Source organism: Tachyglossus aculeatus, unplaced genomic scaffold, assembly GCF_015852505.1.
Source record: "Tachyglossus aculeatus isolate mTacAcu1 unplaced genomic scaffold, mTacAcu1.pri SUPER_6_unloc_5, whole genome shotgun sequence".
NCBI lineage: Eukaryota > Metazoa > Chordata > Mammalia > Monotremata > Tachyglossidae > Tachyglossus > Tachyglossus aculeatus.
Genome location: NW_024044840.1, coordinates 169,388 through 192,894, shown reverse-complemented (window position 1 = coordinate 192,894; position 23,507 = coordinate 169,388).

Here is a 23,507-nt window from a genome sequence, read left to right as displayed (position 1 = left end):
CTGGAGCGGGGGAATACAAGGTAATATGAGGTTGTCCCACGTGGGGCCCACAGTCCCAGCAATTCCCATTTTACAGATGAGGGAACTGAAGCACAGCGACGTGAAGTGATTTTCCCAAAGTCACACAGCTGACAAATGGCAGAGCTGGGACTAGAACTCACCACCTGTGACTCCCAAGCCCGCGAACTTTCCACTGAGCAACGCTGCTTCTCTAGTACAGTGCCTGGCACATAGTAAGTGCTTAACAAAGACCATTATTATTGTTATTATTACTACTTATTGAGTGTTTACCTTGTGCGAGGCTCTGTATTAAGCACTTGGAGGTGTACAGTACAACCAAGTAGGTAGACACAATACCTGTCCACAGAGCATACAATCAAGACTGATAGAAAGAAGATAAAAAGCAAACAAAAAAACAAAACAAAAACATGAAAACATTATTTAGAGGAACAGGTAAAGTCTGAGGGCACTAACACAAATCCTGATCTCCTACTAGACCTTGGCTTTCAAATCTTGCTCCACTTACACCAATTCATTCATTCATTCACACAATCATATTTATTGAGCTCTTACTGTGTACAGAGTACTGTACTAAGTGCTTGGAAGTACAAGTTGGCAACATATAGAGACGGCCCCTACCCAGCAACGGGCTCACAGTCTAGAAGGGGGAGACAGACAACAAAACAAAACATGTAGACAGGTGTCAAAATCGTCAGAAAAATATGGAACGCTTCAGGAATTTGCACGTCATCCTTGCACTTGGGTCTATACCCATTAAGGACTATAATGGCCCAGCACTACAAGATTTATGTTACTTATTACTTTACTAGTTCTTCTCTATGGTGTTTTCTTGTTTTTGTTTTATGAGTTCCTTCAGTGTTTTCGTAACTGCCTAATTCAGTAGCCAACTGGTGGAATGAAATAGTTCAAAGTTAAGAATGAATGAACCTTTATTCCTTAGGCTGATAGCGTTAAACATTTGCTTTCTGTAACAGGCTCATGAAGTAATCTATAGTATATATTGAGTGATGACTGTATGCAGAACAGAATTCTAAACCAATGAGGTAATACAATAGAGGTAAAAGATGTGATCCCTGTGCTCAATGATCTTATAATCTATTGGGGGTGACTGGTAAAGAATAATTTCCAATTGGATGAAAAATAACATGGAAAGATGGATAAATGAATAATTAAGTAGTTAAATAACAGCATAAATCAACCTTTGTGTGCCTAATTGGTAAGGATGGCCACAAAGGAACTGAGTGAGTAGTTAAGAGGGTATAATATGGGGAGAAGGAAATGATCAGCAAAGAGTTCAATTAAAGTAAAAAATATGGGCAAAGTTAAAGAATCGCCCATGAGCTTGTTTTCAACATGTTGAAGAAAAGTTCCTGGTTTGTTCCACAACCACCTCTGATAACAACAACAACAACAACAACAACAACAACAACAACAACAACAATAATAATAATAATAATAATAATAATAATAATAATAATAATTGTTAAGCACTTACTATTTTCCAGGCACTGGAGTGTATATAAGAAAATTGAGTAGGACATAATCCCTGTCCCACGTGGAGCTCATAGTCTCAAAGGAAGAACTTCAGGGACTTTGGGATCTGGTAGGGTCCCTGGACCTTTAACAGCTAGCTGCATCTTCTGGGAGAAACTTTTCCCAAAGATAGCTCTGCCCCATATATTTTCTGGGTTGAGGGGGAAAACTTTGTAGTTGTCTCTTTTTTTTTTCCTCTGAGCTAAGAAACAGGTGGGCGCATGCCTCAGACAGACCCAAGGAAATAAATTTGACTCCTGGGAAACCAGAGATGACTAGAGATTCAGAAACTCCAGTTTCTCGGAAACTGCCCCAATCCATTGTGAAGGTTGCACTTCCACTGAGTTATGAGTTCTGTCCTGATGCAGCTGTGAAAATCCTTTTGGTACACATGACTGGATATAAAGATTCAAGCACATAGAAATGCATCAATGTGGGAAGACTAACAAAGGGGTGAGTTTTTGTTTCTTTTTTATAACATGACCATTCTCTCTTGATCTTTCAGTTCTCAGGCTTTAGTCCACGGACTTTTCCTGTGCAGGTCCCTGGTCATTTTAGTATAAAAAGGAAGCCATATTGCAAAGACCTAGGTTCAAATTGGCTGACTCTCCTTGGAAAGTTGAGTGTAAATTTTGGTCTTCATTTAAATCACAGCATAATTCTAAAATAACGTGAGGCAGACCAGACTCATTTTTAACCCTCCATATCTCTTTTGGCAGATCTCAAAATCTGTTTTAAAAATATCTGAATAAACACTTTTATGTGATTTCCTTGCCCTAACCAGGTAGTTCTTAAAGGAATCCCATGAATGATGGGCTTTGTTAGAGACAGGAATTTCTGAAACTCCTCATGTGACAGATATCATCTATAGAGACATATATTTATTCTTGGCCACCATGAGCCAGTGAGAAGATCATAGGACTGCGAGAGGGAAACCTGGATCTAGTCTCAGCTCTGCCCCTGGACTGCTGGACTGCTGGGTGACCTTGAGCAAGCCACTCAATCTCTTATTAACAATACTGAGAATAGGCAGTGATTGTGTCTCCCAATTCAGTGATATTGTACTCTCCCAGGTGCCTAGTACAGTGCTCTGCATGCAGTAAGTCCTCAATAAATACTATTGAATGAATGAATACGATTGATTGCTTGATTTATAATAGGGTATTAGGCACTTACTCTGTGTTATGCACAGGAATTGATGAAGGATAATTATTATTTTTATGATTTTTATCATGGTTTTTGTTAAAGCCATATTATTGTCAAGCACTTCACTAAGCACTAGGGTAGATACAAGATAATCAGTCCAGGCACAGTCCCTATACCATCTGAGTCTCTCAGTTTAGGTGGGAGGGTGGTAGGCTTTAATGACGAAACTGAGGCACAGAGATGTTAAATGATTTGGTCGAGGTCACACAGCAGGCAGGTGGCAAAGCTGGAATTAGAACCCAAATCTCATGACTCCCAGGTCCATGCTCTTTCCATTAGGCTGGGCTTCTTCTTGTGTGCTTCAGTTTTCTCAGCTGTAAAATGGGGATTAAATTTTTCCTCTCTCTACTTCTTAGATTGTGAGCCCGATATGGCAGGACTGTTTCCTATCTGATTAGTCTGTATTGCAGTTCTTAACACAATGCCTGGCACGTGGTGAGTGCTTAATAAATAAAAAAAGTTATCATCTCACTAGAAATGAAAGGGATGTATTTTCAGAAAAGATATTAAATTTCTCTTGCCGTGTTCTCATACACATTGAAACAATATTGCTGGTCGTATTCAATTATCATCAATCATCAATTGTATTTGTTGAGCACTTACTATGTGCAGAGCACTGTACTAAGCGCTTGGGAAGTACAAATTGGCAACATATAGAGACAGTCCCTACCCAACAGTGGACTCACAGTCTAAAAGACTAAAATTAAATTTAGTCTAAATTAAAATTAAATGAAGTCTAAAATTATATGTGCAATGAGCTGCCATTTTCTAAATGTTTACAGTGTTTCATTTTGTAATCATTTCAGATGAATATTCCTTATTCCCAGGATGGAAAATAGGAACAATGTCACGGAATTTGTTCTCTTAGGACTGTGCAGTGACACAAATGTGCAGATATTCTGCTTTGGACTGTTTATCTCCTGTTATGTTGGAATCCTGTTTGGGAATTTCCTCATCCTCATCACCATCAGAGGCAGTTCCCTTAACAAACAGCCCATGTATTTCATTCTCTGCCATTTATCCCTCATGGATGTCTGCTACACTTCCATGGTCATTCCCAAACTGGTCTGAGATTTGCTGTCTGAGAAGAAAACCATCTCCTTCAGTGACTGCATGATGCAGCTCTTTACCATGCACTTATTTGGTGGAGTTGAGGTCTTCATCCTTGTGGGGATGGCCTATGATCGCTATGTTGCCATCTGCAAACCCTTGCAGTATATGGTCATAATGAACAAGCAGCGGTGTGCCACAGTGGTTGCAGTGTGCTGGGGAGGAGCATTTCTCCATTCCATCGTTCAGTGGCTCCTTGTCATTTTTTTGCCCTTCTGTGGCCCCAATAAGATCGATCACTATTTCTGAAATGTTTACGCTCTTCTGGAACTGGCCTGCACAGATACTGTCGTGATAAGATTTTTAGTCCTTGCCAATTTAGGGACAATTGCATTGATCTCATTTATCTCATTGATACATTGATAAATAGATTGATAAATTGATTTATCTTAATGATTTATCTCATTGATCTCACTGATCCCTGCATCTTGATCTTCTCTTACATCATCATTTTAGACACTCTGAGGACCCCCTCTTCGGAAGGGTGTCACAAAGGCTTCTCCACCTCCGTTTCCCATATCACCGTGGTGGCACTGCTTTTCTTGCCCTACATCTTCATTTACCTCCGGCCGGCCCAGACCTTCCCCGAGGATAAGGTATTCACTCCGTTTTACGCCATCATTGCCCCCATGTCCAACCCCCTTATCTACACGCTGAGGAACAGAGCAATGAAAACAGCCATGAGGAAGGTGTGGTGCTGTAAACTGCATTTAGAGAGAAAATCATGCAGATGTAATGTATTCCTATGTCTCCCTCCATTCTTAGCTATCTTTGGTGTCATTTACCTACTCATTTGGGTACATTCCAAATGCACTGCAAACAATAGCGCTGCAAATACAGGTTTCTTTGTCCATAGGCTTGGAAGGAACATGACGTCTACCTGTGTTTTAGATTATAATCCCTTCTTTTTATGGTATATGCTAAGTGCTTACTATGGTTCAAACACTGTTCTAAGCGCTGGGATAGGTGCAAGTTAGTGAGGTTGGCACCAATCCCTGTCCTGCATGGCGCTCATAGTCTAAGTAGGAGGAAGAACAGGCAAACTGAGGCACAGATAAATTAAGTGATTTGCCCAAAATCAAACAGCAGGCAATTGGCAGAATTGGGATTAGAGCCCAGGCCTCTGACTCCCTGGCAAATGATCTTTCCATTAGGCCATGATGCTTCTTCCTCCAACTCAGGGACTGTATCTTACCCAGTTGTGTATCTTCTTATTTAATTTGAAATGACATTGTCACTAAAAAAAAGCTTCTGCTTAATGAGATGAAAAATTAATTATGATGCTAAAATTAATTGTAAACTTCTAGGGAACAGAAATTGTGTTTTGGTATGGGTTGTGCTGTGTCAGCAAATGTTAGTTTTCAGTGAGTTCTTCTGTGGGATATGTATAAGTCACTCCCTGGTGGTAGGTGAGGCACAGAAGGAGCTTCACTGACTCTTTAAGAACTTTAGGAGATTATTTAGGGTTTTGCATCATCAAATATTCTGGTGTCAATTTATGTTGTTAGATTAACTCCATAGGCTAATGAAATGGGTGGTGGGAGGTGGGGGCTGGAGCTTGTTCATGCAAAATATTTCACAAGCATTTTCGCAAGCATTTTAAGAAAGGGCGAAGAAGAATTTAGGTGACAACCTCTTCATTTGAGGTGGGTTTGGGAGAATATAGCACTCAAATAAAAGGAAGAGCATCTTGTTACAAATAAACTTAGCCTTCAGAGTATAAAGTGAGTATAATCAGGATCTGATTTAGCTAGTATTATTAGTTGGACTAGGGTTTAGGCTATTTTTAGGATTAGATTTCAGGTAAGGGGTAATGTTAGGGATAGCTCGGAGGCAAGGCTAGCATCCACAGTCTCCTGCTATTCATTAATTAATTCATTCATTCAATTGTATCTATTGAGCACATTGTATGCAGAGCACTGTACTAAGCACTTGGAAAGTACAAGTCGGCAACATATAGAAATGGTCCTTACCCAACAGCAGGCTCACAGTCTAGAAGGGGGAAGCAGACAACAAAACAAAACATGTGGACAGGTGTCAAGTCATCAGAATAAATAGAAATAAAGCTAGATGCACATCATTAACAAAATAATAGAATAGTAAATATGTACAAGTAAAATAGAGTAATAAATCTGTACAAACATATATACGGGTGCTGTGAGGAGGGGAAGGAGGTAGGGCAGGGGGATGGGGAGGAGAAGAGGAAGAAGGGGGCTCAGTCTGGGAGCAGGCCAGCAAGGCCAATGCTGTAAGTGAAAATGAGCACTTGGAGAGGAGGTGTGACTGATGTCCATAACCCTACTCTACACAGCCAGGCCTTTGTCCCCTGTCATTCTCAGACATCATTCCCATTCCATTTCCAAGTCAGACTTATAATAATAATGATAATAATAAGTGTTTCGTTATGCACTTCCTATGTGCCGAGCCTTGTACTAGAGACAAGCTAATCAGATCTCACATGGGGCTCAGGGATAAAGAGGAGGGAGAACAAGGAATCCCCATTTTGCAGATGAGGGAACTGAAGCCCAGAGAAGTGAAGTGACTTGACCAAGATCATACAGACGAAATGTGGTGGAGCTTGGTTTAGAACCCATATCGCTCTGACTCCCAGGACCATGCTTTATTCACTAAACCACTGCTAGTAGAGATGGGATTAGAACCCAGGTCGTCTGGCTCCCAGTTCTCTGCTGTTTCCTGTAGAACATACTGCTTCGTACTCCCTTTTCAGGGCTGAAGTCATGGAAAATTAAAGACTTTTCTTAAAACCACAAGATAAATGAACAGATGAGACCCGTGGACAAGTTTTAGGGGGTACGTTCTGTCTTCTTTCACCATCACCCTGTATGCACAACTCTATTTATCCTGAAAGGATTTCCAAATAGTTAATGGAGTATTGGATTTGGAATTCAGGAAACAGTTTGACCAATGTAACAACTTTAGGCAAATTACCCAACAACTTTCTGCCTCAATTTCTCAGTCGGTAAAATGGAGATTAAAGCTGACCTCTCTGTCTCTCTTTTCTCCTCTGGTCACACTGTTGCCATCTTCTCTGCTTTTGGGCTTCCACTTCTTCCCCCCACCCACACCTCTACACATACTAGTGGCCCCACCCCCTGTTCTGTAGACTGTTCTCAGTTCCTTTGGAAGTATGTGTCAACCTACTTTGTTACAATGTACACTTTCAAGTGCTTAATGCAGTAAGCACCCAGGATATTCAATAAGTATGATATTATTTATCCTTTGTCATTGTCCTCTAGAAAATATGGCCACCGAAAAGGACACACAGATGGTACCTCATGTATGTGAGAAGTCTGTGTTATCCAATCAGTCAATCAATCAACCGTATTTATTGAGCATTTCCTATGTGCAGAACACTGTTCTAAGTGCTTGGGAGAGTACAACATAATTAGCAGACATGTTCCCCATCCACAACAAGCTTACAATACTGCTGGGGCTATTAAACTTGTGTATCATTAGTATGCTTGTGAGGAACTCACCCTAATTTCTGAAAGTCAGGTGATTTGCAAATGGGCTTGGCCAATGGAACATCAGGTGTGGGCTTAGATTCAGGGCACATTTATTATGGCCCAGTGAGAACCTGGAATTTGGCTTGTGCAGGACTATATCTTGAGCACCACAGTACCAATTCCTACATTTACTCACATTGGAAGATCCTTGCTAGACTATGAATGTCTTGTGGACTGGGAGTATGCCTTCTAACTCGATTGCACTCTCCCAAATATTTAGTATGGTGCTATGCGCTGAGCAAATGCTCAATAAATGATATCACGATTTGTGGCCCTGAAGATCACTGATTTGAGTGACCCTCCCCATTCCCAGAACAGTGGTCTTAGGGGCAGCCCTGGGCACCTCTTTGGAGGCTTGAGTGAGTGCTCTTGTTGCCCAGGTGTTATTCCTGGGAACCCACATTGCCTCAGAGAGGGGATATCCTATGGGAGGGAGGAGAAAGTGTGCAGTTTATGAAATAAGGGTTTGACTGGTTTACAGATTCAACTGGGCCCCCTATCTGATCTACCCACCCTTAGTAGAAGGGGTTGAATTATGACCAGCAATAAACCTTGTTGCCTAAGATTGATATCTGCTAGTCATGTGATGTAATCTGATCCCAGCCTGGCACCCATCCTTCATTCTCTACCCTGCTCTGTTGACTAATTACAAAGCTTACTACACCTTTTCCCTCCCCTTTCTCCAAGGCCGCTGAAGGCTGCTCCTTGGGAGACATTTGGTTGAATTTCCTTGTTTTCTCAGACATGCCATGCATTCATTCATTCAGTAGTATTTATCGATACCTTAACGTGAGGAAAACACTGTACTAAGTGCTTAAGAGAGTACAATACAACAACAAACAGACACATTCCCTGCCATGCTCTGGGAGTCAGAAGATCTGTGTTTTCTAGCCCCTTGTTCTACCGGAGGCTGGATAACGTGGGCAAAGATGGTACTTCACAATGTTCTGTACTCCTGCCCATCTCCTTGCTTGTTGCATTCTGTGCCCCAGAGGGATCACGGTAAGGGAGAAACGAGATAATGTGGATGATTCTGTGCAAGCCAAGAGCACTACAGACATTACTTGACATAATCGTTCAGGTCCGGAGTGCTCGTCCATTTTTCCTGATCAATGACTGAGGAATTTAGCATAATTCTCCGGCACTACAGCAAATATACTGTATATTCAGTGGAAAAACTCCCTGAGCCTAGTCCTAGAGAGAAGCTGAGAAGAAAAGAAAACGGTTCACCTGAGGTAACATTTGAACTCCGTTCCTGTCCAGGGAGAAACGGAAATGAAATCTGGTTTTTGGCTTGTGACACTTCGGAGGGAATCTGGTTAAAATGCCCCTGGAGAATAACTCCCCAGCTCACTTTAAGGCCCCTAAATATTCCTGCTCTCTGCTCAATCCTTTTCAAAACAGCATTTCCAGCGTATCTTTCATACTTACAGAGAGATTAACTGAATGTGTTTCTTTGTCATGCTAGCAGTGACAGATTTAATTCTTGTGGTCTCCTAAGCTGTGGATGAAAAGATGGCTTAGCTCTTGAGAGTCCTGCAGAACAAACAAATTTTCAGTAAATCTGGGAATCATGTCAGATTCATCAGAGAGAAGAGAAGCTTAACTTGAGGCTAGGGGTGTTTGAGATCCAAACTTTGCAAATTAAGATGGTTGGAACCAGGCAGGACTGAGAAACTTGACTTGTTGGGCTCATTGGAGTTCTCGTCCCCCAATGGATGCCAGAAATCTACTGGATCCATGAAATTCTACTGGATCACCATCCATACACTTTTCAGCCTTTCAGCATCAAGAGACTGAATCTTTTCCCATTAGTACCTGTTCTAACTGGGCTACGGAGAAATGATATTGGAAGTAAGGATCGTTAAACTTCAGGTCACTCTAGAGGTGGTCATCAGTTAGTCTAAAAGGGGAAATCAGGCTGGCAAATATGCATACATCTGGGCAGGAACAACTATCCCATTTTCATTTGTCCCCACTGCTAATCTACAGTGTTGTGTTGAGTATGTTATTGCTTCTCCACTACCTCAGTTTCACTATTATTTGTCTCTACACAGCCAACACTTGAGTGTACTCTTCTAAACATTTGGGGATGGGGATAATGATGGTATTTAAAATAGAATATGAAACTAAATGTGAGTGCGCATGCACACACACACACACACACACACACACGTGTATCCTGTCAATATATGGTTGGGTTTTCAAATGATAGTCTTCTCCTGTCCTGTTCCTTCTCCCTTTCCTTCTTCCTGATTTTCTTCTAGTGGCCTCTCCCCTTTCTTTCTTTTACATTTTACATTTTCCTGCCTTTAAAAGCACTTTCTGATTCCTGGGCAGGAGTTTCTTTTTTGATCGTTGTTATTCGACTCCTTCCTTTTATGTGTGTCTATTTTGACTCCAGAATATTTTGTCTTCCCAAATACTTGGGAAATTCATTCAATCATATTTACTGAGTGATTACTGTGTGCACAGCACTGTACTAAGCTCTTGGAAAGTACAATACAGCAATAGAGAAAATCCCAGCCCAAAACTGGCTTCTTCCACAAAGTCGAGGAGACTGTTTGCAAGTATTTTTACTTTGTATTCAGGTACATCTAACTAGCCCTTTTCGTCTGCTTATCTCTTTTTTCAAGTCATTTTCCTTTCTTCTCCACTTATTTCTCCCATGTTTTGGGAGTATTTTGTACTTTCAGTTTTCTTTCCTGCTAGCCCACAACCTTGGTGTCATCCTCGACTCTGCTCTCTCGTTCACCCCTCACATCCAAGCCATCACCAAAACCTGCCGGTCTCAACTCTGCAACATTGCGAAGATCCTCCCTTTCCTCTCCATCCAAACCGCTACCTTGCTCGTTCATGTTCTCATCCTATCCCGTCTGGACTATTATATCAGCCTCCTCTCCGATTTCCCATCCTCCTGTCTCTCCCCACTTCAATCCATACTTCACGCAGCTGCCCGGATTGTCTTTGTCCAGAAACGCTCTGGGCATGTTACTCCCCTCTTCAAAAATCTCCAGTGGCTACCAGTCAATCTGCGCATCAGGCAGAAACTCCTCACCGTCGGCTTCAAGGCTGTCCATCACCTTGCCCCCTTCTACCTCACCTCCCTTCTCTCCTTCTACAGCCCAGCCTGCACCCTCTTCTCCTCTGCCGCTAATCACCTCACCGTGCCTCGTTCTCGCCTGTCCCGCCGTCTAACCCCGGCCCATGTCATCCCCCTAGCCTGGAATGCCCTCCCTCCTCACATCTGCCAAGCTAGCTCTCTTCCTCTCTTCAAAGTCCTACTGAGAGCTCACCTCCTCCAGGAGGCCTTCCCAAACTGCCTCCCCCTCCTTCCCCTCTCCATCCCCCCCACCTTGCCTCCTTCCTTTCCCCACAACACCTGTATATATGTATATATGTTTGTAGGTATTTATTACTCTATTTATTTATTTATTTGACTTGTACATATCTATTCTATTTATTTATTTTGTTAATATGTTTGGTTTTGTTCTCTGTCTCCCCCCTCTAGACTGTGAGCCCACTGTTGGGTAGGGACTGTCTCTATATGTTGCCAACTTGTACTTCCCGAGCGCTTAGTACAGTGCTCTGCACACAGTAAGTGCTCGATAAAAAAGATTGATTGATTGATTGATTCCTGCTTTTTCACATACTCATCTTTCTCCTCCGTATATTTCCCTCTTTCTTCTATTGTGGGGAACAGCAGGGCCAAGTAAACAAGGAACCGAGAGGAAAGCTGTGGCCAAAAGGCTGGTCTCTGTTATCACAGCCTTGTACAGGCAAGAGTTACTTGTTATCGGCCCTACAGCCTTGCATAGATGGGTGTTACTTGTTACTGGCCTTGAAGGTTACAGAATTGCGGTGTTAGCTATAAACACAGGAACATGGAAAAATACAGAATGTGACTGAAAGATATAAAAGTCTTGCTGCTTAACCCAATAAACGATTTCGTGCTTACCCTAGCCGGAGTCCGTGTCTTCATACACCACAAATGGCATCCGAATCGGGAATACAAATCTGAACTTATGATCCGGTGGTGTACCCGCGGCTGGACGTAGGATATGAATTCATAAAAGATTCGGCCGATTACCAGGAAATCACCATCCGCAGGAGGAACAGGTGAGCAGCCGCGGAAGAATTGACTGCATGGGGCAATCAGCCACGAGAAAGCAGAAGTTGCAGCTTGAGATTTTGCAACGTATTTTAAAGGAGCAAGGGTTTAAAGTGCAACCCATACCAATGGTCCAGTTATTAGTATGGATTCGGGATCATTGTACATGGTTCCCTGAAGGTGCTTCTTACGATCTTAACTTATGGCAAAAGGTGCGCCAGGAGCTACAGACTCGTGAAAGCTTGTCCCAGCCCCTACCCAAAGGGGTACTGATTACATGGAAAACTGTTTTTACAGCGCTGCGGGCACTGCATCCCGCTGAATGGGTGTTGCAGGAGGAGCCGGTGACACTCGACTTGTGGGCAGGGAGTGATCAGGAGGACCCCCTGTCCTTTGAAGTTTTGCCTCCAACAGAAGACTTGGAGCTGGTGTACACTGCTGTTCCAGATCCCGAGGACTTGTATAGGGACCAGGATCATAATGACTCAGGCGATCCTTCTGACTCTGGGACTGCAGACCCGAAGGAGGGATCTGATCTATACCTGCCTTTGGCTCCTCTTACAACGACGGTTGCTGCCGCACCCGCAGCAAAGGACCTTTTGCAGACCCAGTGCCTGCAGGCGGTCTCCCGTTCGTCTATCGTTCAGCCTCCCCCTCTTGCTCCCCCTTTGTCTGCTGTGCCACTGTATGTATATGCTGTGCCTGCTATGGCGCAGTCTGCCTATACCGGGGCCCTTTCGGGCTGCCGGCAGAAGGCATTGCGCCGAGGGGATGTACAGCTACTGCAAGTGATGCCGGTGGTGTATCTTCCCGGGCGGCCGGCTCAGTATGACTCTCTCCCTAGTGAGTTGATTAAGGAGTTGCAGAAAAGTGTTCGCGATTATGGGTTACAGTTGTCCTACACAATTAATCTAATAGTGGCTGTCTCTGAATCGTATATTATGACACCCCATGAGTGGCGCACTTTGCTGTGTTTGTTGCTTAGCCCGATACAGTACTCTGTGTGGGACTCTGTGTATCGGGAAGCTGTTGCCTTGCAAGTTATGGATAATCTTGCTAATAATATTAATCTTGGGGTGGATGAGTTAGTAAGGCAAGGGCAGTTTGTCACGCCCCAAGCACAGGTTCTACTGAACCGGGTGGCCTTTACCCAGGCTGCCTCCTTAACCATGAAGGCACTGAAACAAGTACCTGATGCGGGTCGGTGGGAGACCTCTTTTGCTGCCGTCCGTCAGGGTGCTCAGGAGCCTTATGTTACGTTTCTGGATAGGCTCCAAACTGCCATACAGCATCAGATTGATTTGGAGGAGGCTCAGCAGTTGTTATTGTTTCAATTGGCAATTGAAAATGCCAGTGTTGATTGCAGAAAGGCCCTGGACCCCCTACGGAACAAGGCAAAGACTCTCCCAGAGCCTTGTTCTGCAGGTTGCCCTTGTAGATTTTTTGGGAACAATTGTCTATACCCTGCCGAGGCATAGACTGTTACAATCGCTGCCTCAAATACCTTTACAACCTCGGACTCTGCTTTCACATGTTCCACTGCCTAAGGCACGTACAGCCTTTGTAGATGGGTCCGGAAAGACAGGAAAGGCAATAGTCGTCTGGAAAGGTGCCTCGGACGCTTGGGAATCGGACGTTTTCCAAGTACAGGAATCAACCCAGATTGTGGAATTAGCCGCCGCTGTGCGCGCCTTAGAATTATTTGCATCAGAAGCTCTGAATCTGACAGTAGACTCTGCGTACATCTCGGGTATAGTCCAACGCCTGGAAGGGGCCTTTATTAAGGAAGTGGAGATTCGCCTCTTATTCCAATTGCTTCTGCGATTATCACGCCTGTTAACACAAAGGTCTCACCCGTATTTTGTCATCCATATCAGATCACATATGGCATTGCCTGGTCCGCTGACCGAGGGCAATGCTGTAGCGGATGCTTTAACAATGCAGGTCGTACGGCCAAATCTGTTAACACAGGCCCGGCTTTCACACGAGTTTTTCCACCAGAATGCGCGGTCTCTGCACAAACAATTTTGCTGACTATTCAACAAGCGCGGGATATTGTTCGTGCTTGTCCTGATTGTCAGCAACTGTCTTCAGTACCTATTCTTGCGGGGGTAAATCCCCGCGGCCTTCGATCCAATGACATTTGACAATCCGATGTCACTCATGTGGCCGAATTTGGTAGAATGCGTTATGTTTATGATACTGTCGATTCCTTCTCACATCTTGTTGTGGCCACCGCCCATGCAGGTGAAAAGTCTCGTGATGTGTTTCGACATTGGTTGCACTATTTCGCCGTCATAGGGGTCCCAGTTACTGTTAAAACTGATAATGGTCCCGCCTATGTCTCTCATAGGGTACAACTCTTTCTCCAGGATTTGGGGGGTGCCATGTTACTGGTATCCCTTACTACCCTCCTGGGCAAGCCATTTTGGAACAGATGCATCACACGCTTAAAGCTCTGTTGTTTAAACAAAAGAGGGGGAATCCCACGGGAATGACTCCCCAGGAATGGTCTTTACTGGGCACATATTCTTGATCCACCCGTCTTCAAACCTATAACCTGGTGGGATCCTACACCACCTATCAGGAATAATGACACTGACAGCGTGGCTCAGAGGAAAGAGCCCGGGCTTTGGAGTCAGAGGTCAGGGGTTTGAATCCCGGCTCTGACACATGTCTGCTGTGTGACCTTGGGCAAGTCACTTAACTTCTCTGAGCCTCAGTTACCTCATCTGTAAAATGGGGATTGACTGTGAGCCCCAGGTGGGGCAACCTGATCACATTGTATTCCCTCCCAGCGTTTAGAACAGTGCTGTGCACATACTAAGAGCTGAATAAATGCCACTATTATTATTATTATTATAGGTGGGGTATGGATGCCCCCGGAGATAGACGGAGGGCCTAAATATACTATTTGTTTGTTCTCAACAATACTGAGTTTGTAACTGACCTTCCACCCCTTTGTCTGACAACTAGTAATGACAGCGACATCGGCTGTATTCCAGTGTTGCCTCAGCAACACCTGATAGTGAGGGACAAACGTGGAACTAAAAATTACACTTTAATATGCATCCCGGGTTCTTCTGGAACATCGTCTCTCCACAACCTGATGGAAGTGGGGATATATACCCCCGACTTGCCCCGTTGTACGGAGAACCCACTCGCAAATAACACATGGATAAACTGGCAACCATGTGGTGGGTTCAGTCCTGATCCTGATAGCGTCAACAGAACAACGGGAACTATTTTGGACTGGGGACCTCATGGCGCTTTGTGGGACCCGGCGAGCAACCACTCTGTTGGGTTCAGCATCCATAATCACAGTGTATCCTGGCATGGTGGTGGGTTGGCTGGGCCCTCTTTTACGGTTTTATATGCCCACCAACAACACCGCCTCCCCATTGCATACGGGAATTTGGCATTTAGGTTCGCATTTATTAATCGTACCTTATGGAATCTCACCCTGTCTAATCATACTGCTAAGGCTACACAGTTACGAACTGATCCAATTATGATTTGCACTTCACATCCCTACATCTTTGCGATGGCACAAGCGGCTACCATAAGCCACTGCAACCACACTTACTGTATTAACCTGACCAATGTATGGTATGGGAATTGTTTCTCTTCTTTAGATGCACTACGTAACAATCTTATCTTTATATTTCCCTTGAGTTGCTCATTAATGGTATAGTTATAAACAAAAGAGGGGGAGATGTGGGGAACAGCAGGGCGAAGTAAACAAGGAACCAAGAGGAGAGCTGTGGCCAAAAGGCTGGTCTCTGTTATCACAGCCTTGTACAGGCAAGAGTTACTTGTTATCGACCCTACGGCCTTGCATAAACGGGTGATACTTGTTACTGGCCTTGAAGGTTACAGAATTGCTGTGTTAGCTATAAACACAGGAACATGGAAAAATACAGAATGTGACTGAAAGATATAAAAGTATTGCTGCTTAACCCAATAAACGATTTCGTGCTTACCCTAGCCAGAGTCGGTGCCTTCATACAACACATTCTAACTCTCTAGTTTTTGCTCTTATAATCCTAGATTTCCTATTTATCCATTTTTCTAGTTGCTCTCTTTCCCCACACCTGGTCTCGTGGGATCTTACTCTCTGATTCCTTTCCAACACTAGCAGCAGTGTGGGCAGATGAATTGAAGAAAAACAAGCACCCGTTTTTTAATGGTACTTGTTAAGCACTTATTGTGAGCCAAGCATTGTACTAAGTGCTGGGGTAAATAATCAAGTTGGACGCAGTCCCTTTCCCAGATGGGACTCACACTCTAAATCAGAAGGAATAGGATTTAATCCTCATTTTCCAGTTGAATTAACAGAAATTAAGTGATTTTACCAAGGTAATGTAGCAGTGAGGATTAGAACCCAGGTCATTTGGCTCCCAGACCCGAGATCTTTCCAATAGGCCACACTGCTTCCCAGCACTTTGGATACTGTCTGTTACTCCCCTTTACTTGATATTTATTCATTTCTCAAAATCTCCACTTTCATCAATTTCCTTACTCTTAGCATTTATTATTGCCTTTTACCTCTTTCCCTCCTTCCTCAGTTCTGAAACTTCACCTCACATTGTTTGGATTCACTAGTAGTCCTAAATAGCTTTTATTTAGGACTAGTAGCCCTAAATAGCTATTTCCCTCTTCCCTCTTGATTGTTATTATGGTATTTGTTAATAATAATGATGGTATTTCTTCAGTGCTTACTATGTTCCAAACACTGTTCTAAACACGGGAATTACTTGCTATTCATTCAGTCATTAAACCATATTTATTGAGGGCTCACAATGTGCAAAGCACTGTACTAAATTCATTCATTCATCCATTCCCATTTAATTCCCATTTTAAAGATGAGGAAACTGAGGCACGGAGCAGTTAAGTGACTTGCCCAAGGCCATAGAGCAGACAAGTGATAGAACCAGAATTTGAACTGAGGTCATCTGAGTTCCAGGCCTGTGCTTTATCCACTAGACCACGCTGCTTCTCATTAGAAGGCATTTTTTTCTCAGTTGAGGTGCATTTTGTTCTCGTTTTTTTACAGTTGTCACCTCCCCCCTGCTCGTTAGGGTGATCTGGGGAGGTTGCCGTTTGGAGTAAATTGCACTGTGCTCCCTTCTAATCATTTCTGGGTACATAGGTATTTGTAACAAAGGGGTAAGTTTAGCACAGGCTGGCTATCTTTTCCGATATCTAGTTTTTATAGGTGGGTGATAATAATAATACTAATAATACTAATACTAATAATAATGATAATAATAATAATTATACTATTTATTAGGCATTTACTATGTGCAAAGCACTGTTCTAAGCGCTGGGGTAATACAAGGTGATCAGGTTGTCCCACGTGGGGCTCAAAATCTTAATCCCCATTTTACAGAGGAGGTAACTGAGGCACAGAAAAGTTAAGTGACTTGCCCAAAGTCACACAGCTGACAAGAGGCGGAGCTGAGATTAGAAACCACAACCTCTGACTCCCAAGCCCGGGCTCTTTCCACTGAGCCATATTTTATAATTTTCCTGTATACCTCCTGAGTTTGATTCCTCCCAGTAACATCACCCAATGTGGAAACCATGACATTCAACCCCTGAGAAGCACTCTAAATAATTCTAGAAGATTAAAATATTTATTAAGTGCTTATTGTGTGCATAATACTGGACTGAGTGCAGGAAAATAATACACCAGTGGAAATTAGACACAGTGCCTGAACCTCATGGTGTTCCAAGAGCCAAGGCTTGGGACTCAGAGGTAGGGGGTTCTAATCCCGGCTCTGTCACTTGTCAGTTATGTGACATTGGACAAGTCACTTAATTTCTCTGTGCCTCGGTTATCTCATCTATAAAATGAGGATGAAGACTGTGAGCCACACGTGGTACAACCAGATTACCTTGTATCTACCCCAGCGCTTAGAACAGTGTTTGGCACACAGTATGTGCTTAAAAAATGTCAAAATTATTATTATTATTAACAGTTTAAGTGGGGATAAGGAATTGGAGACAGAAACACCAGGAGTGTAGATACATTAATACACAACATAAAAGGATGAACAAAATAATCTCAAAGTCTTGGAGGCGATGGAGGGAGCAGCTTTTATCTCTGGTCTGGTGTGTATGGAATGTGCCAGAAGTCGGGACACTGGATGGTGGGAGGGAAAGAAGCAATTATCCTGGAAGCTTTTCTCTGTGACAGTGGAGGAATAAAGTTTGAGCAGGAGAAGCTTTTATCCCCATCCTGGTGCATACAAGACAATGCTGAGAGCAAGGACCCTCGGTAGATGGAGGGAAGGTGGCAGTTACCATGGGCCCTTCTCAGTGGTGATGGAGGGGTCCGAGAGAATGTGGGAGCTGCTTTTATCCCAGGTGCACAGATCAGACTGGGAGCAGGGACCCTCGGTGGAGGGAGGGTAGGTGGTAGTTACCACGATGCTTTTCTCGGAGAAGATGGAAGAAACCTGAATTGAAATAGCAATAAAAGAAGTCAAGTGTACTCAGCAAAGTCAAAATTAGAAAACATCTACACCTTCTGTCAGTTGCAAACACTTTTACAAATCGAAGGATATGTTCCCCTCTCTGTCTTCCCGCCTCTCTCTACACATTAATTCTATGTATCTATATTTCTCAATTTCAAGATGGCCACAATATAAAATAGCATAATAATCAAGGTTTAATAAGACTTTGGTTGAAAACAGGGCTTTTACAATTATGATCGACTACACTGATCGCCTCTGTCAGAGAGATAATCTTTCGAGATAGAAAATCTTTCCCCTGGGAAAGGGGAGGCACGATTGGGAACATTTACCTGTATGGAGATGTTCAAAATAAATTAAACCTTTTCTCAAGGCATCTCTGGACCCACAGTTCTGCAGTCTTATCACTACTGTTCAGGTTTCTCCCACCAACCCTAATGAATATGGATTTTGGGAATGGTAGAGGCAAGTGTTGAGGGAAACAGAATCTGGAATTTGTATTTCAGAGCCCTTCAACTCTTTTTACTGATCAACCAAATTAATGTTTACAGAGGCTAGGCTCTTGGGTCAATATAGTTAAATGCCAGTAAACCATGTTTGTTTGTTTTTTTTCTATCATTTCAGGGACAGAACTCTTGGCGTTTTTTCACCACCTGCAAAAAGGCAATAGGAAATAAGAAAAATGTCATAGAATTCACTCTCTTGGGACTTTCACAAGACCAGAACGTTCAGATATTTTGCTTTGTGCTGTTTTTGTCCTGTTACATTATCCTCTTCATGGGAAGTCTTCTCATTCACATCAGCGTTGGATGCAGCCATCTTATCAACCAACCTATGCATTATTTCCTGCCATACTTGTCTTCCATAGTCATGTGCTATATGTCTACTGTTACCCCCAAAATGATCCGGGACTTACTCTCTAAAACAAAAGTCATTACTTTCAACAAGTGCATGTTGCAACTCTTCAGCATGCACTTCTTTAAATGCATCGAAATCTTCATTCTTATGGCAGTGGCAGTCCTCTACACTACATGGTCATCATGAGTAGAAAGAAATGCAAACTCCTGATCTTGGATTCCTGCGTGGGTGGGGCTGTCCATGCTTTCCCAAATTGTTCATGGTTTTCTAATTGCCCTTCTGTGGTCTCAGTGACATTGACCACTACTTCTGTGATATTTTTCCCTTGCTGAAAGTCGCCTGTGTGGATACCTACCTTGTAAGCATCCTGGTCATGGCAAATTCATGGATGGTGGCCTTGGTCACTTTCATCATCTTGTTGGTTTATTATGTTGTCATATCGTTTTTCGTAAGAACCCATTCTGCGAAAGGGCACCACAGAGCCCTCTTCACCTGTGGGTCTCACATCGTGGTGGTCTTCTTATTATTCATGCCCTTCATCTTCACCTACCTGCGACCCCGTCAAGCTACTCTGATAAGGTGTTTTTTCTCGTTTACACCATCATCCCGCCCATGTTCAACCCCTTACCTTACACATTGAGAAATACAGAGATGAAAAATACCATGAGAAAGATCTGGTGTAGAAAGCTGTCTTCAGAATGGAATCCTAATTAGCGACATTCCTTCTCTGTGAGTCCACTCTGAGGAAGGGAAAGCGAATTCTGACTGAACCTAATTAACCAGATGAACAACGCCTTCACGGTCCAGCATGCTGAATAGACAAAACTCGGTGGAAACAAGGTTCCCAGGCTCCCTGTATTCCATATATGACTGATTTGCTTTATATGGATGCTTAATGGGAAGTGAAAGTTGACCCCCTCGAGACTGTAGGTTCTTTGCGGGCAGTGAACATGTCTATCAACTTTGTTGTACTCTCTCAAGGGCTTAATACAGTGCAGTACACACAATAAGTGCTCAATAAATACCATCTATTGATTGGCTTCGGAAATGTGATGAATCTCTTGGACTATTATCTGGTGTGTATTATATTTTGTGTGATTCTCATTCACTTGGGGAAATTCTACTTTGGTGCTAAAGTAGTATGATTGGACTTTATTGTTATGTTGTACTCTCCCAACAACTTAGTACGGTGTTCTGCACACAGGAAGCACTCAGTAATCATGACTGAATGAATGAATTTTCTGCTCAGTAGGAAGAATTTTTATCTAAGTTGATTGTCTTCACCTTCAGAAATGCTTTACCACTCAGAAAATTATCTTTCTCAACAAGCCCCATTTCAGAAGGCTTACCCATTGATAAAGTAACATGTTTCACAATAGGACTGGAGCAGATACCTGCCTCAACCTAATGCCTTCCTGAATGTTAGTTCTCTTACTAAAACCCTAACTCCCTGCAGGGGCAGAAAGCTCATAAACATTTTTATGTTGGGACTCTCTACCTTTCACTGAACTGCGGTAATAGTTATGCTGGTGGGGAAAAGGGGATAAACTCACTGTGTTGCACTGAAGGGCTTCACTAGGTGAAATGTGTGTCTCCCATTGATTAGAGTTGAATTTACAACGTAGCACTATTATTTTTCTTATGGCTTTCTCTGCTAGACTCTGAACTCCTTAAGGTTGGGCCAGTGCCTAGTCACTTTTGTTGTATTCCCCAGGTGTCTAATTCAGTGCTCCCTGCAGAATATACACTGAGTAAACCGTTTTCCTGATGGTGAGAAATGCTTCAGTGTTGTTGTTGATCGTGTTTCAGGATCTCAGTGTTCAGGACCCCCTTTTGCCATTCGATTATGGCTCACTTAATGCTCTCAAAACTGGTCAAAAAGCTGTGGGTGCGCCTCTTCTAGTAGGATCATATCATACCTACATAGAGTTGGTCAGTTACTATAGTTCTACTATGCTATAATAGTATGCTATATTGTAATACTAGTATATAATACTAGTATATTATAGTATACTACACTAGTTTTAGTATATAGTTTTACTATCTACATTTACTATAGATATTTAGATTAGTATGAAAATGGACTGTCCTCAGTCTCACTTTGAAAAGCAACATGGCCTAGTGGGAAGAACATTGGCCTGGGAATCAGAGGACATGGGTTCTAATCATGGCTGTGCCACTTGTCTGCTCTATGAGCCTGGTCAAGCCAATTAATGTCTCTGTGCCTCAGTTTCTTTACCTATAAAATGGGGATTCTGTGCCTGTACTCCCTCCTACTTAGACTGTGAGCCCTATGTGGGACAGGGACTGTGTCTGACCTGATTATCTTGTATTTACCTCAACACTTAGTACTGTGCCTGATACATAGTAAGTGCTTAATGAATGTCATAATTAGTAATAACTGTTGTTATTATTCTTAGAAGGAGTAATAAATGGTATTGAGAGCCTACTGAAGACAATGCACTGTACTAAGCCCTTGGAAAAGCATACCAGAAGCACAAGGCATAGTCCCTGTCCACGAGGAGCTGACAATCTAATGGAGGAGGTGGAGATTCAAAGAAATAAATTGAATGTAAATAAATTGAATTTTGCTTTGTTTTGTTTTGATTGTTTTTATGGCATTTGTTAAGTGCGCAGTATATACCAGGTATGGTACTAAGGTCTGGTTGGACAAAGTTCATGTCCCACAAAGGGCTCACAGTCTTAATCCCCCTTTTACAGACGTGGTAACGGAGGAACAGAGAAAGTGAAGTGATTTGCACAAAGTCACAGGGAAGACAAATGGCAGAGCTGGGATTCGAATCCAGGTCTTTCTGACTCCCTAGCCTGTGCTCTATATACTAGGCCATGATAATTCTCTGAATGTTCAAAGGAATATACGAATAACTCTATATGGATGTGCCCAGATATTGTGAAAATATTTCATTCTCTCAATAGGTTTGCCATGGCGAGAATTGGGATGGAGTGAGTCCTTTGGAGTGGGGTGTTATAGAAGAGTACATGTGGTCCCAAATGTGGCTTCCAAATTTTGGCAAAAACAAAAATGTGGCACCCCATTTCCAGGTAAGTATGGCAAGGTGGTTGAAAAAATGACCTAGGGAGATTGACATCCACAACAGCTTTGTCCACCTCTACCCAGAATTCCTCCATGCCCAGATGAGATCTCATTATTAACTAAGTAACAGATTATCCTGAAAGGGAATAATATTATTTCCTGCTCCACAGCTTGGACTCCTTTGCATAATCATCTGTATATAAAAACCCCTAGGTGACTGTTTCAAAGACTTTTAATGATGCACACAGTGTGATAGGTTGGAATATTTAAAATCATAGATAACCTAAATTCAGTAAGCACCATAAACTGTTCTGATCATATGATGGAGGTGAAATTAATTGCAAAGTCGTAAGAAAAAGGAAATACCTTAGTTTTTGTGCATGACATTTTATTTTATTAAAGACTCTCATCCAGTTTTTGCCACACATACCATTCAGGAATATGTATATATACATATATGTATATGTATATTTCACCTGGGGTTCATTTTACAGCACTAAAGAAAAAGTACATAGTCTACTAATGGAATAATTAAGTTGCTGCTTTGATTTTCTGCTATACCACCAAGTTTTGGATGAATTTCCAGCATGAGTCATAAGGCTGGTGTATCATTCAAGGGCTACAATACTGATTGCTGTAGGAATCCAGAGAAGCAACACTCATGGTGATATTATTTTACTAATCAATTCCTAGAAAGAAAATGTGATCTTAGCCTTCTCCCCAGGAGATGATGATAATGCATCATGCCAGATTGTACTGTGGATGAATTAGATTTAAATTACAATTTGAAATGCTACATAATTAGAACCTAATTGAATTGAAAAATAGATTATTTCTAAGGTTAATTACTGAATGGTATGTGTGGAAAAAACTGGATGAGAGCCTTTAATAAAATAAAATGAGTCATGCACAAAAACTAAGGTATTTCCATTTTCTTACGACTTTGCAACCAATTTCACCTCCATCATATGAACAGAACAGTTTATGGTGTTCTACTGTATTTAAGTTATCTATAATTTTAATTATTCCAAACCATCACACTATGTGCTTCATTAAAAGTCTTTGAAACAGTCACCTAGGGGTTGTTATATACAGATGATTATGCTCTTGAGGCATAACCATCAAGATTTATAAAAGAACTGAAAACCTTGTTCATGAATGATAATGAATTGCTTCATAGAGTCAGCACAGTGTCACAATGGGTTGATAAAATTCCTGAAGAAAACTGAGGTTTTTTAGCAACCTATCAATCAATTAATCGATTATACTGTCGTAATGTACTCTCCCAATCACTTAGTATAGAGTCTTGCACACAATAATTACTCAATAAATATAATTGAATGAATTAATAAATTAATTAATGAGTGCTTACTCTGTGTACAACTCTGTATTAGGTGCTTGGGAGCATACAATTGAATTAATAATGATCTCTGCCATCAAGGAGTTCCGCATCTAGCAGTTCAAAATCTATAATATAGCCTAGACCTATCAGGTCAATGTCTTATTCCCTTTTGTATACTCTTTTTCAGTTCTTAGTGCTCTGAACATTGTAAGCACTTGAGAAATACTATTGCTACTACAACTACTACCACTATGACAATTACCAC